Source organism: Colobus angolensis, unplaced genomic scaffold (genome assembly GCF_000951035.1).
Source record: "Colobus angolensis palliatus isolate OR3802 unplaced genomic scaffold, Cang.pa_1.0 Scaffold20, whole genome shotgun sequence".
Classification (NCBI taxonomy): Eukaryota; Metazoa; Chordata; class Mammalia; order Primates; family Cercopithecidae; genus Colobus; species Colobus angolensis.
This window is the reverse complement of record NW_012115155.1, coordinates 424862-449447: the sequence shown is the minus strand read 5'-3', so window position 1 is coordinate 449447 and position 24586 is coordinate 424862.

Below are 24586 nucleotides of genomic sequence, written 5' to 3'. Positions count from 1 at the left end.
GAGGACAGCTGTCTGTACAGATGATGTGAGGAAGGCTGAAAAACATCCTTGTCCTTAGACACTTGGCCCATTTCTCCTACATAGGACACCCATGTTGCTAAATCCTTGGTTCGAAGGCTGTGGAGTTGGGGATCTTGTCCTTCTGCCTTCCAAAGCTTCCCAGTGGGTGCTTGCAAAAATGTATGGCCTTTTCCCTGACCAAATATTGTCCTCCCATCTCTACCTCCTTTCCTTGGCAGGGAATAATGCTGAACACCCAAGAAGAAATCATTTCCCTCCCTCCCTCCACTTGTTAGTTCTTTGATGAGAGCAATGTAGGGATGCATACCCCTGTGTAACCTTGGACATGTATCTTGACTTTCCTTCAGGTACCTTCCACAAGAATGGAAACCTTGGGTAAATGAAAGTGAGATGAGGTCAGATACCGTGTTTTATTCAACAGTACACCCTGGCACCCAGCATAGAGCCTAAAATAGCATATGCACTTGATAAATATTTGTTGAATGAATAAATAAACTGAACTGCATGCCTTTTATGATCTCCTTCTGAAATATCATATGCATTTAGTAAATATTTGTTGAATGTAATGAACAAGTATATATGAAGACAATACTTATCTCAGTGAGTTTTGAAGGGATAGCTATAAAGATTAAATAAGATAGGCCGGGCGCAGTGGCTCAAGCCTGTAATCCCAGCACTTTGGGAGGCCGAGATGGGCAGATCACAAGGTCAGGAGATCGAGACCATCCTGGCGAACACGGTGAAACCCCGTCTCTACTAAAAAAAATACAAAAAACTAGCCGGGCGAGGTGGCGGGCACCTGTAGTCCCAGCTACTCGGGAGGCTGAGGCAGGAGAATGGCGTAAACCCGGGAGGCGGAGCTTGCAGGGAGCCGAGATCCGGCCACTGCACTCCAGCCTGGGCGACAGAGCGAGACTCCGTCTCAAAAAAAAAAAAGATTAAATAAGATAATCTGCTTAACATAAATTGGTTCCCACTTCACATGGTGACTTCTAAGCAAAAAACACATAGAGAGATAAGGTGAGTAAGAGAAAAATAAAAGATTGAAACGAAACTAAAGATGTCCAAATGCTAAGAAATTTTTTTTAAAGCCCATGCAGTCGTTTTAAATGTCCGCAAATTCCTTCATATTTCTTCCTTCAAAAGTGGGACCTAATTCCCTTCTTCCTGAGCAATCTGAACTTTGTGACTCATTCCTAAGGAATAAATACAGTTGACTTTCGAACCACAGGAGTTTGAACTGTGAGGGTCCACTCATATGCAAAGTTTCTTCCACCTCTGCCACGCCTGAGACAGCAAGATTCACCCCTTCTGTCTTGAAGACAATGAAGGTAAAGACCTTTGTGATAATCTACTTTCACGTAATGAATAGTAAATACATTTTCTTTTTATTAGGATTTTCTTAATAACATTTTCTTTTCTCTACCTTATCATATTGTAAGAATACAATTTATAACATATACAAAATATGTGTTAGTTGACTGTTTATGTTATCAATGAGGCTCTGGCCAAGAGTAGGCTATGGGTAGTTTGAGTTACATTTAGATTTTTGACTGCACGGCGTAGGAGTTGACGTCCCTCACTCCTGTATTATTGAAGGGTCAACTGCAAAGTGGTGGTGACGGTGTTCAGCTTTGGAGACGGTCATAAAAGGCTTCCTACTTGTCCTTATGGATCACTTGGACCTGGAAAGCTGCTGTCATGTCATGGAGAAAGGCTTACCTCATGAGGAACTGAGGCCTCCAGCCAGCAGTCAAAGAGGGACAAATTCCCTAGACTAACAGTCACACAAGTGAGCTCAAAAGTGAACCTCTAGCCCCAGGAAAGCATCCAGATGACTCCATTTTGGCTGACAGCTGGTCTGCAAGCTTATAAGGGACCGCAATCCAGGGCCACTCAACTAAACTGCTTTCAAATTCCTGACCCACAGACTCTGTGAGATAATGATCGTTTGTAGTTTTAAGACAATAAATTTTGGGATAATTCATCACACTGAAATAGACAACTTACAATAGCCCCATAAAACCTCTTGCCAAGAGGCCTATGCAGCCCTCTTGGGCTCAGAACTACTTTGCTTCCTCCGGCAGATTCAGTCCTATATCTGTTCATGCCAGGTCTTGGGCAAGGAAGCATTGGCTGGCCCTCTTCTTGTGGGGTGGACCTCTTCTTGCAAAGTGGCCATCTCCTTTCGGTTTTTCTTGATTCCATTAGCAGCTCCAGTTTCCACTGCTATGTCAGCTATATATCCCTTGCCTCTGTTTTTGCCTCAGTGGTAAAACCTAGGCAGAAATCAAAACATCCACAGGCCAAAGAGAAACTTAACTGTTCTTTGTTTAGCTTACATTTTGTTTGGTTTTTAAGATGTGAGCTACGATTTGAAAGTTGGAAGGATACTTTTCTTTTTTTTTGCTTCATTGATTTCTTTACCTTCATTTTCTGCTCTTCGTCTTCACGTGTATTTACTTCTTAGGTGATTATAGCATTTATAACCACTTTATTGAGGTATAATTGACATGCAAAACGCTGTAGATATTTAATGTATACAGTTCGATGTGTTTCGAGATAAGTATACATCCATGAAACCATCATCACTTTCAATATCATAAACATATCTATCAACTCCAAAAGTTTTCTCCCACTTGGAAGTGTACTTTTGATTTAACATGATTTAACATTGACTGACCATATGTATTTAGTTATTCTCTCACCCAATAAAAATAATAGCAAAAGAAAATATAAAGAGATATCAGGCAACAAAGATTAAAATAACCAGAAGGGAGACAACAAGAAACAAAAGATTTTAACAGACTTTTAGATGCAGGTAGAAGAGTGAGAACTGGCTTAGCAGAGTGGAAGAAGCCCAACTTAGGAAGCTCAATGGTACAATTCAATTGGATGATCTAATTAAGAGTAGATACAATTTTCCCTTAATATCCGTGGAAAAGCTGAGAGCTTCTGAATGTGAAGCTTTGTAAAGAAGACACAAGGTGCCGGATGCGGGGGCTCACGCCTGTAATCCCAGCACTTTGGGAGGCCGAGGTAGGTGGATCACGAGGTCAGGAGATCAAGACCATCCTGGCTAATATGATGAAACCCCGTCTCTACTAAAAATACAAAAAAAAAAAAAATTTTAGCTGGGCGTGGTGGTGCGCACCTGTAGTCCCAGCTACTCAGGAGGCTGAGGCAGGATACTTGCTTGAACCTGGGAGGTGAAGGTTGCAGTGAGCCGAGATCATGCCACTGCGCTCCAGCTTGGGCAACAGAGCAAGACTCTGTCTCAAATTTAAAAAAAAGAGAGAGAAAAAAAAAAAGAAAGAAAAAAAAAAGACTTGAGCTATGTATTAGTGTTCTCCGGAGAAATAGAACCAATACGACGGATAGATTGATGGATAGAGATAGAGTGATCAGTCGATCAATAGATGATAGATAGATAGAGATGAATAATGGGAATAGGCACACACAGTTATGGAGGGTGAAGAAGTCCCATAATATGCTGTCTGCAAGATGGAGAACCAGGAGTGCTGATGTCCAGGGGCAGGAGAAAATGGATGTCTTCCATCTCTCAGCTCAAGAAGAGAGAGAAAACCCATACTTCCTTTGCCTTTTTATTCTATTTAGACCCTCAATGGATTGGAGAATGCCTGCCCACATTGTTAAGGTCAGTCTTCCTTACTCAGTTTACTGATTCAGATGCTAATATCTGCTGGAGACAACTTCACAGACATGTCCAAAAATAACATTTTACCAGCTACCTGGGCATCTCTTGGCCCTGTCAAGTTGACACATAAAATTAACCATCACAAGATGTAAGACGGAAAACAAGGTAATTGATTGGATAGTTGTATATAGAATAGTGGAGCCTCTGCCCTCCAACATCCTGAGCAGCCAGCCAGGCAGCCAGCCTGCCCTGTCATTCCACACCGTTGGCAGGAGAGTTGGCCTTCTCTTTGAGGAAAGTGAATCTGAGAATCTTCAGGCTTGGGAACACAATCTCAAGTTTGTTTTGGGAGACACTGAGACGTAGGAGAAAATAAGAGAATTGAGGGAGAATCTGTCTACTAATGAATGTATTCTCAATACTTTTCCCTGCCCTGTTTAAAGAATTCCAGTAGCTTGGCTAATAAATAGAAGGCAGGAGATTGGGGGATAATTCTTAAAATAAACTGAATGATCCCATGGACAAAACATGTAAATAGGCTGACATTAGACACTCCCCATCCCCACCAGTGAAAATGTGACTTACTGTTTAACTGATCTTCAGAGGAGTCCGTGAGTTAACAAGTCTCCGTATATACACAGAGCTTCCAATTAACTTTTAGTGCTCCACTCCTAAACTTCCACAGCCAACCAAGGATCACAAGTCACAAGATAAAAATCACCAAGAGAAAAGTCAAAGGCCAAAAGAAGAAGAAGAGGAAGAAGGAAGGAGAAGAAGGAAAGAGGAGGAGGAGGAGGAGCCTAAAGAAATAGAATACATGAATTAGAAAAAAACTTTAAGAGATGTAATTAACAACTTAGAGGAAGAAGAGAAAGTATGAAACAAGAAAAAATACTATATTAGTTTCCTGTAGCTGCCTCAAAAGAATTATCAAAACTTGGGTAGCTTAAAACAAACAAAAAAGTATTGTTTCACAGTTCAAGAGGCCATAATTCTGAAACCAAGGTGTTGGTAGGGTATCTGGTAGAAAAAATTTCTAAGCAGCAAAGCATTCAAGATGTGACTTGGGTGCTGTTAAATGTATTCAGTTTGTTTGTTTGTTTGTTTTGTTTAGTTTGTTTTGTTTTGAGACGGAGTCTCGCTCTGTTGCCCAGGCTGTAGTGCAGTGGCAAGATCTTGGCTCACCGTAAGCTCTGCCTCCCAGGTCCACATCAGTCTCCTGTCTCAGCCTCCCGAGTAGTTGGGAGGCTACAGGCACCACTACAGGTGCCGGCACCACTACAGGCCCCAGCTAACTTTTTTTGTATTTTTAGTAGACACGGGTTTTTACTGTGTTAGCCAGGATGGTCTCTATGTCCTGACCTCGTGATTCGCCTGCCTCAGCCTCCCAAAGTGCTGGGATTACAGGTGTGAGCCACCGCACCCAGCCAGATGCACTCAGTTTTATAAGGGAAGCAGAGCATAAAAATTTGGAAAATTTGGAGCCTGATAATGTGATAAAAAAGAAAATCCCATTTTCTGAGTAGAAATTCAAACTGGCTGCAGAAATATGCATAAGCAATGAGAAACCAAATGTTAATCCCCAAGACAATGGCAAAAATGTCTCCAGGACATATCAGGGGTCCACAGCAGCCCCTCCCATCACAGATCTGGAACCCTAGGAGGAAAAAAATGGTTTCATGGGCCAGGCCAAGAGTCCCTATGCTGTGTGCAGTTTAGGGATTTGGTGTCCTGCGTCCCAGCTGCTGCAGCCTTGACTAAAAGGGGCCAAGGTACAGCTCAGGTCATGGCTTCAGGGGGTGCAAGCCCCAAGGCTTGGAAGCTTCCATGTGGTGTTCTTTGTAGGGACACTGAAGTCAAGAATTGAGGTTTGGGAACCTCCACCTAGATTTTAGGGGCTGTACGGAAACACCTGGATGTCCAGGCAGGAGTTTGCTACAGGGGTGGGGCTCTCATGGAGAATCTCTGCTAGGGTAGTACAGAAGGAAAATGTGGGGTTGGAGCTCCCACACACAGTCCCTACGGAGACACCACCTAGTGGAACTGTGAGAAGAGGACCACCATCCTCCAGACCCCAGAATGGTAGATTCACTGACTGCTCGCTCCATGAGCCTGAAAATGCCACACTCAACATCAGCCCATGAAAGTAGTTGTAAGGGAGGCTGTACCCTGCAGACCCACAGGAGTGAAGCTGCTCGAGGCCATGGAAACTCACCTCTTGCATCAGCGTCTTTATCAGTAGCATGAAAACAGACTAATACAGTCCCTAACTAGCCTCCCTGCCGCACTAGGGCAGGTGAATAAGTTAGAGACTTCGGGGACTTCTGGATTTTAGGTACGTTCAGCTGCTGGCATGGGGCTCTGAAGGGTTGCTGGGGCACACATTTGGGGAAGGCTGCCTCCTGTTCCTAGTGCCAGTTTCTGTGATCACTGATGGGCAGCAGGACCAACAGTAGGAAAGAAGAGCTGGACACAGGGAGGGAACAGCGTGTGGAACAAGGATCCACTGATACCTCTGAATCTGACCCCAACACTCACTTCCTCTAATCATGGTGACATCCAGCATGTGATGGCTGCTGCTTCATGTCCACCTCTCAATCTTACATGGATTCTCTGGGCTGGCTGTAACTCCAAACCATACAGGGAAAGAGATTTAGAAAAATATAGTTTCAATGTAACCAAAGAGACCAGTAGAAAATCACAGTAGAAAATCAACACCATGGAACCACTCATGGAAGAGGATTCTAGAAAACATAGTTCTGAGTTAAGCAAGCTGATACAGTACAAAATCACCTAAAGAGAAGAGGAAATAATGCAGACAAAGTGGAACAAAAGTGTAAAGAGAAAAGGGAGCAAAGTTAAAAGTTTAAGATTTAGTCCAAGAGACCCAACATTCAAATGATAGAAATGCTTGGAAAAAAAGAATAAACTAGCAGAAATAAAATTCTCAAAGCAATTAAGAAAATGCTTCAGAAGGGAAGAGAATTATCCTCCAAGTTGGTAGACTCATCTGGTATTCATGATGAAGGGTTCATTGGGTATGAAGTGCAATGAATACAAGAGAATCAAGGCACATAACTGAAATTTTGAAACACCATAAGCAAAGATAAGATACCAAAAGTCTACAGGAAAACAGCATAGCAGGTCACATAGTAGAGACTAAGAATTCAAAATAACAATATTGGAGATTCAAAGATAACCGAACAATGCCTTCAATATTCTAAGAATAATTATTTTGAATTTTCAGTCTAGGATTCTATACTTAGTAAAAATAATCAACTTTAGAGACAGAATAAAGACATTTTTAGATAAGTAAGATAAAAAAATGTACTTCTTATGTATCCTTTCTGGGAAAGCTACTAGAGTATATACTCTGGAAAAACCAAACAGGGAGAAAAATACAACAGAATACAGGAATTCAATGCTGGAAAGTAGCAAAGGAAAATCTCAGGATGACAATTATGTATCAGATCTAAGAAGTGATTCTTTCAGACCAGAACAGAAGTCCACTGTCTTCAAGGAAACAGTGGAATCGACACATTGACATTGTAGAAAATAATGGTGTATTTTTGAGAGAGCTATTGGAAACTTTGGGGGAAAATAAAATAAAAAGCCAGAGAAATAAAATCATAAAGCAATTGTTAATTCTAGGAAAGAGAAAAAATGAAAGTTTGAAAAAGAAAATGCAATCTAGTAAAATACCTAGTCCATTAATTTTTTTGTATAGTGGTGATACAAATTTTGTATAGTGGTAATACAAATTCTGACTATAAAATTTAAAATTCTGGCATAATAATATTGAGATGACAGAGAAGTGAAAGTGGGAATGGAAGTTCATGTAACTGTAATAATAGAGTATTATTGCTATGTATATAGGACTATTTTCTTAATTTTGTTTTTCAGATATCTCATTGTTAGTGTGTAGAAACCCTGCCAATTTTTGTAAGTTGATTTTTTTATCCTGCAACTTTACTGAATTTATGTATTGGTTCTAATAGTGTTTTGGGTATACTCTTTAATGTAAGATTATGTCATCACCAAACAGTGACAGTTTCACTTCCTGTTTTTATTTGGATGCCTTTTATTTCTTTCCCTTGTCTTTTAGCTCTGGCAAGGACTTCCAGTACTATGTTGAGAAGTGGTGAGAATGGGCATACTTACTTTGTTCCAGATCTCAGAGGAAAAGCTTTCAACTTTTCACCTTTGAGTATGTTAGGTAACCCCATATATGGGCTTCTCATATATGACCTTTATTATGTTGAGGTGCATTCCTTCTATACCTAATTTTTGAGAAATTTTATTATGAAATTATGTTGAATTTTGTCAGTGGCTTTCTCTGCATCTATTGAGATGATCATATGGTTTTGTCTCTTATTAATACGGTGAATCACATTTATTGATTTGCATTTCTTGAGCCACTCTTGCTCAAGGGATAAATCAGACTTGATCATGGTGAATGATGCTTTTAATGTACTGTTGAATAAGGTTTGCTAGTATTTTCTTGAGGATTTTGCATCTATGTTCATCAGTGATATTGGCCTGTAGTTTTCTTTCCTTGTGTCTTTGTTTGGCTTTGGTATCAGAGTAAGTCTAGCCTTTTAAAATGGGCTTAGAAGTATTTCTTCCTCTTCAATTTTTTGGAAGAGTTTGAGAAGAATTTGTGGTATTAGTTCCTTAAATATTTTGTAAAATTCATCTGTGAGGCCATCTTTTCCTGGGCTTTTCTCTGATGGGAGACTTTAATTCTCACTGAATGTCTTTACTCATTACGGTCTGTGCAGATTTCTAATTTCTTCATGATTCAGTCTTAGTAGGTTATATGTTTCTAGGAATGTATTAGTTCCTTCTAGGTCAACATCTGTAATCATCAGAGAAATGCAAACTAAAACCACAATGAGACATTGTGTTACACCTGTTAGGCTGGCTATTATCCAAAAGATGAAAGATAATAAGTGTCGGCAAGGGTGTGGAGTAAAGGGAACCCTGTACACTGTTGGTGGGAATGTAAATTAGTACAGCCATTTTAGAAAACAGTGTGAAGGCTCCTCAAAACACTAAAAAAAGAATCACCATATGATTCAGCAGTCCCACTTCTAGGTATACAGTAAAAGAAATTGAAATCATCTGGTTTGACTCAGTGTTTGGTTAAAAAAAAAAAAAGGACAATAAAATAAATTGAAATCAGTGTGTCCAAAAGCTGTCTTCTCTCCCATGTTCCTTGCAGCATTATTCACAATAGCCAAGATATGGCAACAACTGAAGTGCCCACCAAGAGATGAACTGATTTAAAAAATTAGCATATATGTATATACATATACATACATACATATATACTAAATATATATATACTATATATATATACACACACCCACAAATGGAATAGTATTCAGCCTTTAAAAAGCAGGAATCATGTCATTTGCAATAGCATGAATGAACCTAGAAGACATTATGCTAGGTGAAATAAACTAAACGCAGAAAGACAAATACCACATGATCTCACGTATAAGTGTAACCTAAAAACATCCAACTCACAGAAGCAGAGACTAGAATACTGATTATCAGAGACAAAGAGGAGGGTGGGTGGACAGGAAAAGAAGAGATGTTAGTCAAAGAGAACAAAGTTTTGGTTAGGCAGGAAAAATAAGTTCTGTTGATCTATTATTATCCAGCGTAGTGACTACAGTTAGTAATATTGCACTGTATATATCAAAATGGCTAAAAGAGTGGATTTTTAAATGTTCTTGCCACAAATAAATGATAAATATTTGAGATGATGGATGTGTTAGTCTAATCTGATCATTTCACAATGTATATACACATATCAAAACACCACTTTCTACCCCATAAATATATGTAATAATTTGTTGTCAATTAAAAACGAAATAAAACTTAAGAAAGGAGCGGCCAGATTATGTCAAAAACTGATAAACTGACCCTGTCAAGAAACAGGGTAAATGCCAAAATAAATAATTATACGAGTTACTGGTGGTGGGGAAGAGGGTGGCAGGATTGTGCTATGTTTTTATCATGAACTTTTAATACTATCAGAGTTTTTTTTTTTAACACGCATACATATTAACTTAGTAAAAATATTTTAATAGAAGATTCACATAAAAGTCTGTATTTCTGATTTCTCTTTGAAAAACAGAAGAACTGGCATCACACACCTGCCTTCCAGAAGGCAGTAATTTCTGAAGCTGAGTAAGGGCAGGTACCCTTCAGTTTACCCCAGTCCCCACCACTCCCATATGTCTGTCTATTTGCTGTCCAGGCTTGTAGTGGTCTGATTTGGGGCCTGTTAATGTAGTGTGAGGATGTCCCTGTAAAGTTATGCAAGAAGGAGGAAAGGAAGAATCTAGAGAAATGAAGCAGCCTCTGCCTGCAAGGCCAGGCAGGACATAAAACATGGGAATCTTGAGGCACTACCAGGAGAGGAAAGTGTCACTGGCCAGACAGTCAAAGAGTCAGAGAGGGCTGAGGGTGAAGTGCATCTGAGAAGGAAAGCAAGGACCTCTCTAACGGGCAGAATGGAGAGTGAAAAGTGAAAAGCAATGGGTACATGTGAGTAACAGGATGCTGAGAAAATCAGCAGTAGGTCTGGAGGAGAGCTCAAGCTTGGCAAGGTCAGGGGGTCCAGGAGGCAGGCTGTGATCCAGAAGAGAGTGCTGAGATCTGTCCCCATTGGCTGCTGCCCCACATTTCAAGTCAGAGCACCCTACTTAATGGCCAAGCTATACAATGATCAATTGTGTCCAGACCCTGGATGCTCCTGTGGAAAAGTAGCTCCAAGAAATGATCAGCTTTTATTTTTATGTAATCTTCATTTATAGTCCACATTTTTCTTCACCGAGAGGTAGAAGGCAGAGATCTGAATAACATCCCAGATGTCTGAAGCATGCAAGGCATTCTCCAGCCTTGAGAATTGCTTAGAAGGAGAGGCACTGGGTGGGCCTCTCAGACCAGATGTCCTGGGAGGCCCCAGGTGATCATCTCAGCCTTATCCAAAGCTCTCTGGGAGCCAGGGTCTGCTTTAAAGCATCTTCTCCTCTGAAAGTGATGTCGAGGCATCATTTTCTGCTCTTGGCAGCAGCGCAAACCTTTCACTTAGACCTGATGTACTGTGTGAAAACAGGAGTTTGCAGGCCATTTATCCCCAGGCCTGTCAGCCAGGAGAGAGGCATTTCCCTCAGGAAACATCAAGAGGAAAGTCATATGTTCAGTTCGCCAAATAGTACCAAGTCCCCAGGCCTGAGCCCTTCCGACCGGAGTTAGCTTGTTCCTTCTGTGAAACGGGCTGGTGTGTCCTTCTCTGTCCCTTGACATAACCGAATTCACATAAGTCGATACAGCTGTGGGACACATGGACCTACTGAACCTAATTACCTACAGGATCTCCTGCCTTGTTTTCACAATAGGAGAGAGACTAACCATGCTGCAAAAAAATACATCAGGCTTCAACAGGTCTGAGGGCAATAGGGGGATGCCATCATGCCCTGAGTACTCAGCATACTGAGTACTTTTACAGAGATTTTGGGGGAAAACATTGCTCAGAGAATATTGCAATGTGTATTTTTTCCAGATGTGAGGGTGAGCTGGCTCCAACATCTGCCACCCAATACATATTTGCAATGCTTTATGGCACTTTTTGTTTACAAGCCTGATCTTCCCCATCGGACGGCCAGTCCCTCATGGGCCAAAACCATGTCTCATACTGAACATATGGTGAGCAATCAAAGTTCATAGAATAAATGGGCCGTGCTTACTAATTGATTTATTAAGTGTAGCAAGGGTCAACATTTCTGGGGGAAAATACTCAGTGTGCATTCCCATTTAGAGACTCCTGGGACATTGGGGTAAGGATCTGAAGTCATCCTTCTATCCCACACTCGGCCTCCTGGGAGAAATGACAGAGGATTTGGAGATGCTAAATTTGGATTCCAAGAATGAAATTTAGTTAAAATTTAAAAACGGAGAGGGGGACAATGGAAGGAAGGAAGATGATTGAGTCCCTACTGAATACCAGACACTGTACTGGACACTTTGGATTCTGAAATCCGTATTATCATTTCTGTTTACAGATGAGGAGAGAGAGGCTGAGAGAATTATGTCTCCTTAGTGAAGAGAGCAGCAGTGGCAATCAGCACTGGCGTCTCCTTACCAGTGGCAAGCTCATCCTTAGTCTCTTCTTTCTGCCAATGGTGCTGTCTATCAAAGCTTAGGTTAGGACCACCATGGTGAGTAGCAAAAGCTAGGAAGGTGATGCTAGCTATAAGAACATAGAATCTATGCAAATGTGGCACATATATACCATGGAATACTATGCAGCCATAAAAAAGGATGAGTTCATGTCCTTTGTAGGGACGTGGATGCAGCTGGAAACCATCATTCTCAGCAAACTATCGCAGGAACAGAAAACCAAACACCACATGTTCTCACTCATAGGTGGAAATTGAACAATGAGATCACTTGGACACGGGAAGGGGAACATCAAACACCAGGGCCTATTATTGTGGGGGGAGGGGGGAGGGATGGCATTGGGAGTTATACCTGATGTAAATGACGAGTTGATGGGTGCAGCACACCAACATGGCACATGTATACATATGTAACAAACCTGCACATTGTGCACATGTACCCTAGAACTTAAAGTATAATAAAAATAAAATAAAAAAAAGAAAGAAAAAAATGAAACATTTCATTAAAAAAAAAAAGAACGATCTATGCACTGCTGTGTGACACACTTAGAGATCTGGGGGAGAAAATAAAGAAGGGCTTGGATGCCCTGGAAAGACACTGGTGGGGGCACTTAAATCAAAAACAATTAGGTTTATTACCCACACCCTTAACTGTGCCCCAAAACTGCTGTGACATAAAAGAGCAAAGGTCTACACACACACACACGAACACATACATAGCCCATTATCAAACACAAGCATCCCCTTTCTGAGAATGTCATTCTTTTCACATGAGCACCCGGTTCAGAAGACATCTGTTCAGAGGACATCAGAAGACACCCGGTTGAGAAGACATCTGTGCTACCATTAGGAAGTAAACAGATTCTAGCCTGGTTCCTTGATTGGCCCTGATGTTCAACTAGACCACACATTTTCTTCCATCCATATTCAATCAGAAATCTTCCTGAGTATTCTGGGCAAAAGTATCCAGAGACCTTCCCAAACCTCCACATTTGTGATGGTAGAAATTTTATCTAGGCTGTTGGCTTTATTTTGAATCACATTTCCAACATGAGCCACAGGCTTTCTGTACAAAGCCCCAATCAAATGTTCACCACTTTACATCTGAAACTAAAACTACATTCCTCACAAAACACCATTTCTCACAAAACAACAACAACAACAACAACAACAACAACAACAACAAAACAACTGAGTTTGCTTTTTCTGCTTCACAAGAATTCCATGTCAGGATAAGTAGAGAGCTACAAAGTCCTGTTGCACTGAGCACTTAGTGTATAGCTGGGTCATTCACTAACTGCAAACAGTGATGGATTCAAATCTGCATCTCAGGACAATTATAAATCCCTTCATGTCATAGACCTTCCAGGACATCTCCTTCTCCTACTAATATAATAATCAAAACAGCTGATGTTAAACATGGTTCCTTTCAATGATTCACATCAGAGGCTGCAAACTGGCAGCCCATAAGTTAGGTCCATCCCACTGACATATATATATATATATATATATAGACAGACTCTTACTCTTGTAGCCCAGGCTGAAGTGCAGTGGTGCAATCTGGACTCACGGCAATCTCCACCTCCAGGGTTAAAGCAATTCTCCTGCCTCAGCCTCCCAAGTAGCTGGGACTACAGGTGCATGTCACCACACCCAGCTAATTGTTTGTATTTTTAGTAGAAACTGGTTTCACTGTAGCTAGGGTGGTCTCAATCTCCTGACCTCGTGATCTGCCCCCCTTGGCCTCCCAAAGTGTTGGGATTACAGGCATGAGCCAACATACCTGGCCCCATTGACATATTTTATTTGGCCAACACAGCATTTGAAAACATTGGCTTGTTTCCTAACTCTTGAAGGGTTTCCCATAAATTATCTGGATTTCTAGCTTCTCTTGAAAAGTTGGAGGATCTAGATCTACTGCTTGGCACCAATTAGCTGGAGGAGTGAAGTGGTAACTGTCAGTTTGGGGGAGTTATACTTTGAGATCCGCGGTCCTACTGTCTTATAGCCAGACCATTCCCTACTGTCTTGCAGCCAGCCCACTTCTTTCATTTAAGCCAGCCCTCCCTAGCATTGGTGGGTTTTTAAGATTTTGAGCCCTGTTCTATGTAGTTTATCTAGAGTTTTCCTGGACATGATACGCGTCTGTCCAGTTCTACTCTGAACTCCAGACTCACACACGCAGCTTTGATATATGACATGTGTATTCAACTGTCTCATGTCCAAAGCAGAGCTCCTCATTCCTTTTCTACCCCCTCCCCAGAAAACCCTTATCACCCTAGTGTTTTACGTCTTAGCAAAGAAACATGAACAACCACTCCGTTGTTCAAGGCAGAAATCTGACTCATCTTTTATTAATTCTTCTGCCTCAGCTCTCACGTATAATCTGTCAACTCTTTTTTCAATTTTACCTCCAAATTGTATCTCAAATCTGTGCACTTCTCTCCATCCCCACCATCGCCTAAAAGGACCAAGTCGCCATCCTTTCTCATCAGAATTTTTAGAATAGTCTCCTAATATCTTGCTACCCAAAGTGTCATCCACAGTCACCTGTATAAATATCACTAGGAGCCTGTAGAAATTCAGAATGTTGGTCCCCATTCCATATCCTCCGAAAAAGAATTGGAATTCTAACAAGATTCCTCAGGTAAGAAGCTCTGAGCTAACAGTGCTAATTTTCCTCCCACCTGCCTATTTTTTACCACCCAATAAAATGATCCTTTAAAATGAAAGTTCAATCGCTTCATTTCTATATTGTTTTAAAAAACTTGTATTGGTATTTTGTAACATTAAAGTTACATCCAAATTATGTACAATGGCCAGCAAGGTCCTGGATGGCCCAGCTCTTGCAATTTCTGTGATCTCTTCCTATACTACTCTTACCCTAGTACTCCACTGCCAACACTTGAATATCTAATGGACATGTCACACATAACATGTCCAAACCGGAATGCTCCATTTCCCCCCATCTACTTCTCTACTTTTCCCCATCTCAGTAAATGGTGCCACCATTCACCCTATTACTCAGGCCCACATTTCCACATACTTGTGTGAAACCCAACAGCAAGTCCTGCTGGCTCCACCTTTGAAGTATGTCATGACTCCGACCCTTTCTTCCAACCTCCCACCCTAGTCCAAGCCTCCAGTCCCTTTCCCTGAGCGTCCCACAGAAAGCTCCTCACTCATCCTGTGCCCACTTTGGCCTTTCTATGGTTTTTGTCCCCACATTGTTTCTGGAACTCTGTTTTTAATCAGATTGAGTCACTCCCTGCTTAAAGCCCTCAAAGGCTCCCCGTCACACCCAAGCTAAAATCAGATCCCTGGCTTACAAGTTACCAGCTGTGAAATCTGCCCTTACCCTGCATGTTTGATCTCATCTTCTACCACCTTCACCTCCCACGCCAGGCCCTAGTCACATGACCTTCTTGCAGTCCTCACACATGGCAACCTCATTCTCAGCCAGGCTCTCTGCACTGCTGTGCCGCTGGTTAGGGGCTCTTCCCTGTATCTTCAGGTGGCTCGCTATGACTTTTAGGTGTCCACTTCAAGTCGTCTTCCCAAAGCAGGCTTCCCTTCATCCCTTTTAGAAATAGGATCACTGCTTTCTCACTCTTTCTGTACTCAGCTTTATTTGTCTTCATAATACTTACCTTGTTTATACTTACCTTTGTCTCCCTGAAGGGAATAAATGCTGCCTAAGGACAGGGATCAGCACATCCCCAGCTCACACATAAGGTTGCCAGATTTAGCAAATAAAAATATAGGATGCCCAGTTAGATTTGAAGTTCAGTTAATCAACAAATAACTTTTTAGTATAAGTATGCTTGTGCAATAATTTTTTTACTTCTGGCCAACACAGTATTTTAGAACATTAGAACACTGGCATGGTTCTCAATACTAGAGGGGCGATTGTAAGTTGGAGTATGAATTTAAAGTCTGAGTATTATACTTAAAAATTATGCTATTGATCTGAAATTCAAATTTATGTTTTCTGGAAATCGTAATAGAATATTGCCTGGAATTTCACACATCTTCAAAACATTTTTGTGAAATACATGAATATAGAAATAAAAGAATAATTAAAGGCTCAGACTTTTAAAATTGGTTGTGCTGAATGGTCAGGAAGTGTTTTTCAACCTCTGGGAAAAACTCTTTCTAGGTATTCAGGACAAGAACACTGCTCTAATTAGTGTTTATTATAGGATATCATCTTTGGGAAACCCATTTTGCCTGTATTTATACTTCCCTTTTTGCAGCAAATTACTGGTTAAATAAAGTCTGATACTCTGATCTGAGATGGCAAGAACTGTTAAAATTTGAAAAGCAATTTTAAAAGATAGAATAGCACAGTAACACCATGCATTTGGAATAGTGATAAGGTGTTTTCACATACATTTCTTCATGTGACCCCCTAAGCAGCTCTAAAGAGGAGGCAGAGCAAGCTGGTTAGTCTCATTTTACATATGGAGAAACTGAGATTCCAAGAGGCTACATTATTTGTTCAAGATTGCATAGCTTGGAACTGATAAAGCAATACTTTGAATGTAGATTTTCTAACTCCAAGTCCAACATGCTTTCCACCGTATCACATTCCCTTCATAAATATGAATTGCAACTGCATTCACCAAGCAGAGACTCTTACTTAGGCTACAGAAGAATCACGTGTGTAAACAGAGGTATTATCCACTATCTTGGTAATGGCCCTTTCTGGCTATGGACATCAGTCAATCCTTGGTCCTTGGCTAGGAGGGCTGTGGGATAAAGTGAGGCATCCTTTTAAATGTTTTGTGTCATTTGTCTTTTCAATGTAAAAGACAATCATTTTAATGTTCTATCAGCTTCAAATACATTTTATTTCAAGTAGTTGGCTCCACAACAAACCAAGAAACTGAAGACAGAGTCTAAATTTGGGCTTCAAAATCTGTTTCCAAGTATTAATTTTGAGTGGAAACAATTTTGGTTGAGTTTGGAGATTATATATATCCCCCAAGAGTGTTTCAGCTCTTGGCCGCCTGTCTTTAAGTTTCACTCTGGTTTCAACCTAGGGGGTTGTTAGATTAGAAGTAGACAGCGTTGGCATGTGGTTACTCTGAATGCCTGTAACCGTTTTTAAAACATGATCTAGAAATGTTGATATTATAAATGACCATTTTTCCAAAATAAGGTTTGCAAGACTTGAAAGTGAAGTCGGATGCCAGAAAGTCTTCGAAGGAGGATTTTGAGTCAGTGATATCCGGTTACCTATTTTATAACAAAGAATAAAGAAAACTCTTGGGGCAGCAATTCATACACTTTTGGATCTAAAACAATGGGCTCAGTGGAGACCCTGGATTTATAACTCTTTGGAGGAACTAACTTTACCCACCCATGCAGGAGTCATGGATAATTTTAGAAAGACAGGCAACTGAAAAAAATTCCTCAGCTATTAAGGGGCACCAAAGTCAGTTACAGCGAGATGGTGTTTCATTTGGAATAACACAATAAGAGAAACCATGCCTGCGATACCCTATGATAATAATATACCAAGAGAGATTATTTAAGGAAAAATTAAAGTAGACTTTTAGGTCAGTTATGACTCCCCTAGCTAGGAGTTCAAATCCAAGCCCATCTCCATGAAAATATTATCGTTGAAAATCATGATTGTTTTAAGAAAACACGGTGTGTAGAGGGCCTGTCTGTGAGCATAAACTCAGCCAGTTTGTGGAAGGAAAGAACCCCATTACTGCTGTGTGTAGCCCACAATTCCATGTCTATTGCATCCTAGTCTCATACTGCTTTCTCCTAAGGCTTGCAAGAGTCTCAGCACTTAATGGAATGGGCACTGTGCAGCCTGTAAGATAAGGTTATTTCTGAAGTCAGCTGCTCAGGATGGAACGAGAGGGAGAAGAAGCAGGATTAGGATGCTGAATTGAAGCTAGAATGGATGACGTTTTATCCTTCTAAAAAAGGCCAGAACTGGTAGGAGCAAAGATTAAAACTCAGGATGCTGAAGCCATACAGCAGTCCAAATAGCATCAAAATGGATATTGGAAAGAGGGCCAAAGGGTCAGAAATTGGCAGAGAGATAACAGAGTGGAGTACGAGGACCAGGACGTAACTGCAAATATGCATCATCAGCAAACAGAGCTGAAATTATTTCTTATATCAAGTTCCTTGGGAAACAGACTGAGAAGGCAAAATGCATTCAGCAGGTTTATTAGGGAGTGAGGGAAGTGGTGCTGGGAAAAGGGAAGAGTTGAACTTTGATACACTCTCAGCAGGCCTCAGCTGATTCCAGGAGGAGTTCAGGAGCTCGGATGCCCTTTCAGAGTTGTTCCTTCTTGGGGCAAGGGGGCCAGGCCTTTATAACCACCATGGACTGACCAATCATTGAATGACAGTTGCCCCCAGCAAGAGACTATGATCTTGGATGCTGCCAACACTCCCGGCAGCTGAGGATATGAGCACTTCCATCCTTAACAGGGGTCTGGGTGGCCCACTGCAGCGGCAGGGTACACTCTGGGTCTAATTCTTGGTCCAGTTCAGTTGATCATCAGTGACGAAAGTGTGTGTATGGTTGGTCTGGTTTTAGGACACAAAGCAAGGTAAATATCCTCAGCAGAAATGGAAAATTCCACAGAGAAACTGAACTATCTGGGTAACTGCGGGAGCATGCGCAGTCTCTAATGCTATCTTTTGGGATCCCTAACCCATTATTTCAACTAAAGAAGCCTAACTGAAGCAACTCCACTAAATATAATCAAGCTAAAAACAATTATAAATATTTTATTGCAGTTAAAATGATACCGTTGCTTATTGTCCAACACAGAGAAGAATAACTAATAAAATAACTAATCAAGATTCTTTTCCTATGTCTTGATTTCAGATGTAAACTCCAGGAAGTTATCAGTTGAGAATAGGGTTCTAAAAGACCTGTGTATCAAACTTCACACGTATTTATGGAAATGCAAATTAGTTGCATATCCTTATGACAACAGACGCCTTAACTAGGCAGAATGCTTTCTTTAAAGCAATTTTTTAAAATAAGTTTTGACAACAAAACTGTAATTCTTTTTAAAATTGCAAATATCATCTCCTACACTCTTACATCATCTCTCTCAGTTTGTTCTACTTTTCTCCCCAGCATTTATCCCCTACTAATATGTTACACTGTGTGTATATTCATTGTCTATGTTGCTCGTCTGGAATTACAAGCTTCATGAAGGTAGACATTTGTTGATGTACGCCACTAATGTGCCCCGAACATTGCCTGATACGCAGTTGGCACTCAGCTAATATACTTTAGATTAAAAAAAGAAAGCATGCGATTGTTCCCTCTTCCCCAGGGTGTCCTGCCCATTATTTTATCTTCTACCAGATGCGTGTTTGCTCTCAGCTCAGTCTCTGAAAGAGAGTTCACTACATTTTCTCTAGTTCATCTTCATGGCACAGGGGTCTGGAATTCCCAGTTCTAAAGCCTACAACACAGTATTAAGACAGTCTGGCACAGCTCTGATGTGCCCAGACTATCCACCCAAGTCTTGTTCTTCCACTGCAGTTGTCTTCCAACCCACGCTTTGAGTGCATGCTCAACCACTCTCGGGCCTGGTGTCCTTCTGGGCTGTGCAGGGAGGTGATGTCTTCCATACGTGCTGTCTCCTCAGACTCCTCACTTCCACTCTTAGTACTGTTTTTCTAATCCCCCATTTCTGATAAGTCAAAGCTACCAGATCTCCTTGCCCTAACCCAGAAAATCTTACTGAGTGGAAGATGCTCCTTTGCACCCTTTTGAGCAGAGGTGCAACATCTTTCCAGATAGCTCAGAGGCAATATAAATTTTTCTTTCATCAAATGTCTCCACTTAGGACAACCCAGTCCATTCTTGAGGAAAAGAAAATTCAACAGCATTCCAAACCAGATGGTATACCATGGAAAGAAAAAACTTTTTAGCTACTGCAAGCTATGTTTCAATTCATCATTCTTCTTCATTGTTAAGGACTCACTCTGTGGAATTGATAGCTAGCAGCAAGGTTTTACTTCTAAACAATCTACATGGAAACCATTCAGAAACTCTATAGATGACAACAAAACTGTTGGTTTATTAAATATTGGCCCCCCTTCTTTCTTGCTGCCTTCCTTCCTTCCTTCCTTCCTTCCTTCCTTCCTTCTTTCCTTCCTCCTTTTTTCCTTCTTTCCTTCCGTCTTTCCTTGAGAGGAAATACCCTTTTACAGCTACAATAAATGCTGGCTTGTTGCGGTGAAGGCTAATAGATTTGTCTATCGTACTTTGTGTTAATATGTGTGTGTGTGCATAGTCAGCTACTCACAAGTGGAAAGAAATGCTGCTTTTCATGGAATTTTTTTTTTTTCTTATTTTCTTGATTTGGCAGGTCAGTCGAATCAAAATAGGAAGAGAACTCCTTTCCCATCCCCCAGCCCCCAGTATTGCTGAGAGAATAATATTTCAGGCATAAGCTAAAGCAAAACTGGCTTAAAGGTATTTAAAGACATGGAAAAACAATTTGAGAATTTGCAATTACACTAGGGTTTACAATTTTACTACAAAAGATAAACATTTGTTTAAGTCAACCTGTATTTCTAGTGCGAAGGTATGCATATGGGAAAACGTTGACAATGCAAACAAGGCCAAGAGGTGTGAAATTTAAGCATATTATCACTCACTGTCAGATGCTAATGACTCTCATCAAGGTAGAAGAGATTGGTTTAAATGCAAAAATGATTATCCTTGGCAATAGAAGCACAAGTGAGACCTTAGCCAATTATTTGGGTTCTTGTTTTTCCTGACAATACTCCTCATTAGTTCTTGGCTGTGATGCACAGAGAAGAGTGGGGATTCATGTGCCCCCTATGGACGAATGCTGTTCAAGCAGTATTTCTATCCAAAGCATAGTTCTTTCCCAACATATATGAACCCAGACAACATGAGAAATGATACATTTTGTGAAAGTCCTGACCTGGTGGAAATGTATAATTCCAAACACCTACCAAAAAATAGAAATGGGTGTAACTCATTTTGAAGGATTTTCTGGAAATGTCTTATCTATAAAATTATATCATCTTTAACCAACCAAAAGATCTGGATGGGGAGAGGTGACATTAATGCTATTGATTAAAGTACACTCCTTTTCTTTAAAAAAAAAAAGATCATGAAGGTTAAACTAATTTACTCCTAGTATTTATTATCTGTGGAGTTGTTCAGGTAATGAGTACAATAAAATTGAATGCACTGTCATCTTTATTGGGATGAAGGTACATTCATAAGCTCTGCTTGTTTTAATAGGTTTATTGTACAGTTGTAGACATGTGCTATTGCATTGGGATGGATATGCTTTGAATCTTTTTCTAATTGTGGATAGTATAAAAGTCATTTTCTGTTAGATTGCACAAATCCATTACATTACGAGAAGGATACATTATTGTAACAGGATTAATGTGCAACACATAAACATAATCAGTAATATTCTGTTTGATAAATTATCTCATTTTAATCGGAATGTAAAGAGATTTCTGGATAGTTCTTTCTTTGATTTGCATAATTGTATTACAGATTGGCAAATTGCATTATATTCTTCATTAACAATAGATGGTTTATATAACTATTGTATTTTTGAAGGCACTGCTCTTACATTCATCCTGCAATTTGTCATTTTCTGACATTGCTGGGGAGCTTAGCTGGGAGAGAATAGAACCTAAAAAAGATTACTTGATTTTCGCTGAGTCCAGTAATATCTTGGCATCCGATTGCACTGTGGTTATGCTATTGTTTGTTTTAACAAATTGCAACCTAGTGGCAAAGAACTTCTTTTAAAAATCTTCTAATGTGAGGACAATTCAGCCCTTATAGATTTCCACAGCAAAATGTCAGCCCTTCTAACAAACTCCACGTATAAAAATGTGAATTAAAATTAAATTAGAACCATACAATTGATTTTATGTTTTCACTCTAAGGGAACTTCCCTTTCCTCTCTCCAGCCCAGACAAAAGCTAACAAGTTGCCTGATGCTCCGAATATTCTTCAGGGACACGTGGTGTTTACAGTCACTCAGTGGTGATTATCAAGCAACTCCTTCTTAGTGCTCAGCTAACGACAGCTGTCAGCAGCCATTTAAAAATGCAGCACAGCAATGCGACATTTGGGTGGGTCTGAAATCCTTGGCTTTCAGGGCCAAAAGAGACCCGTTCTATGATACCTTCTTAGGCTGGGGGCCCTGCCCTCTTCATGTCCCCACTGGGATGCTGAGGAGACAGAGCTGGAGCAGATACCACACATGTGCCCAGTTTCCCAGTCCATGGCCATCCCCAGCCCATGGCCTGTCACTCAGTAGGGGCAACAGGCTTGTGTTGAAAACATGAACAGATGAATGGAGACATGGATTCCATCAAAAATCTCAGAATCTCTGGATGAAAAACTGAAAAAAAGAAAAGCTTTCACACTCAATGCAAATTTTACTTCCTACCACTGCCTCCCCTAAATTGAAAATATGAGACCCTATTACAACCCCTTAATAATTCTCTTTTGCTTTACCTGTGCTTGGAACTGAAAAACTCCCAAAGCACCTTGATCTGTACTTTATTTGAATCTCACAACAGCCCCATTACATGGGCAGAACCAAGTCACAGGTGCTGAAGAAAGGATGAGGGCTTACAAAAGCCCTTCCTTATTGCATTCACCACCCCTCCTGCCCCACTGGGAGCTAAAGTCTGTACTCTGTGCATCGTCTCCCTCCCTATACCCCCCACCCATTCTTCACTCCCCACCTGCTTGGCCCCCTGCCTGCTGACCAGTGCCTGCAACTCTCCTTCTGTCTTCACGCCTGCCCTCTATTCTAATCTATTGCCCAGGCTGGAGTGCAATGGCACAATCTCAGCTCTCTGCAACCTCCGCCTCCTGGGCTCAAGTGATCTGACCCCCTCAGCCTCTCAAGTAGCTAGACCATAGGTGTGTGTCACCACACCCGGCTAATTTTTGTATTTTTTTTTTTTTTTTTTGGTAGAGATGGGGTTTCACCATGTTGCCCAGGCTGGTCTAGAATTCCTAAGCTCAAGCAAACTGCCTGCCTCAGCCTCCGAAGTGCTAGGTAGATGCTACTCTCAAAAGTGATCCTCCATCTGGTTTTTGAGTCCCTGGAAGCTACATCTTTATTGGCTTATTTATTTTAGCCCGTAGGCCTTTTTTTCATCTACATATCAAATACCAACAGGGTGATGGTTCAAGGGTAGATTCAAGGGACAGGTACCCACACTTACAGGAACCCCTGGTCCCCCTAGCCCTCAGACTCCAAAGCTCAGAGCCTCCTGAATCAGACTCCTCCTACCCCCATGGTGGAGGCTGCAGTCTCCCCTGGAATTTAACTTCTATTTGTATTCTCCTCCCCACCTCTCTGACAGGTATGGATGTTTTAGTCATTTCCAGGGGCTCCTAACCCCCAGGCAATTAATTCATCTGGTGTGATCATGGTGGAGGGAGCCGATGTGCCCTCCATACACCCAGTGTTGTATACTTCCTTCAGCTCTGGCCTTGTCCTTCCTCAAACCTGATTGTCAAATAGTCATAATCTCTATGGAAAATTGCCTGTGAACTTTTCAATGAAGTCGTGGCAGGAACTCTGCTCATCTGAGCTCTCAGCTGAGTGCAGGCTGAGTTGTCTGCAGGGATTCAGGCATTAACAGGTATGTGTGGGGACCCTGGAGGCATGCTCCAATGCCAAGGAGGCTTTCTGCACAGACACAACTGGAAGAAGAGGAAAGAGAGAGAGAGAGAGATGGGGATAATGCCCATCTTCTGACCCAGTCATATGAGGAGAAGAGCCGGAGGCAGAAGAAGATGCTCTCGGGGAAGCAAGGCCAGAGTAGCCCAGAGAGGCACATACAGGTGCATTCTTGGCATGGACTGTGGGGCTCCACCGCACTGGGAACTGGAAGCTAGCACCTCTGTGGTTTGGGAGCTTAGGAGCTCCAGGAAATAGCAATGATCTAGGCAGGAGATCAATTTTCCCTTGGGGGCCCCGCCATCAGTGCCAGAGGCAAGCATCCATCCTCAGGAGGTATGCAGGCACAGGACCTTTGTGAAAACTCCCAGAGGTTCATTAATGAAGACTTGTAAGTGCCCAGAGATGCCCAGAAATGAGAGGGGAGGTGGCTTAGGACTGCTTCATGTAGGCAGCAGCACCGAGGAGAGCTTGAACTGCCCGTAATAATGGAGCATACCCAAAGGCTAATGAGAAGGCTTGGGGAAAATTAGATTTTCTTCATGGATCACTTCCTTGAATTAGAAGTCAGATAAATTCGGGCCCTCTTGGCCAGTTGTGGCCCTCCAAAACTAAGAAGCATTGGAAATTCTTTCTAGCAGATTCTTCCTGAAGGACAGCCTCCTCACGGATGGAATAAAACAAAAACCAAGGTCACAGTTGCGAGTTCTCGTAACACCCATTGAGATAATTTTTAACATGAGTGATAACTAACTTTGCATCAACAGACCTGCCCTCTGGTGGCTTACAAGTAAAGAGGAGAAACTGGCTCACAAAACCATTACAGAATGGATGCAAAGGTATTTGATGTATTAAGCATCCAACTGTGTGATGATAACAGCTTAAATATAGTGGGTGTTTCAGATAAGCTGCACTCTCTGCATTGTTCCTGCAGAGGCTAAGGGAAATTTTCCCCATGGCCATCTGAAGCCTTGCTGGAAAACCAATATGCAAAAGGCAGATTA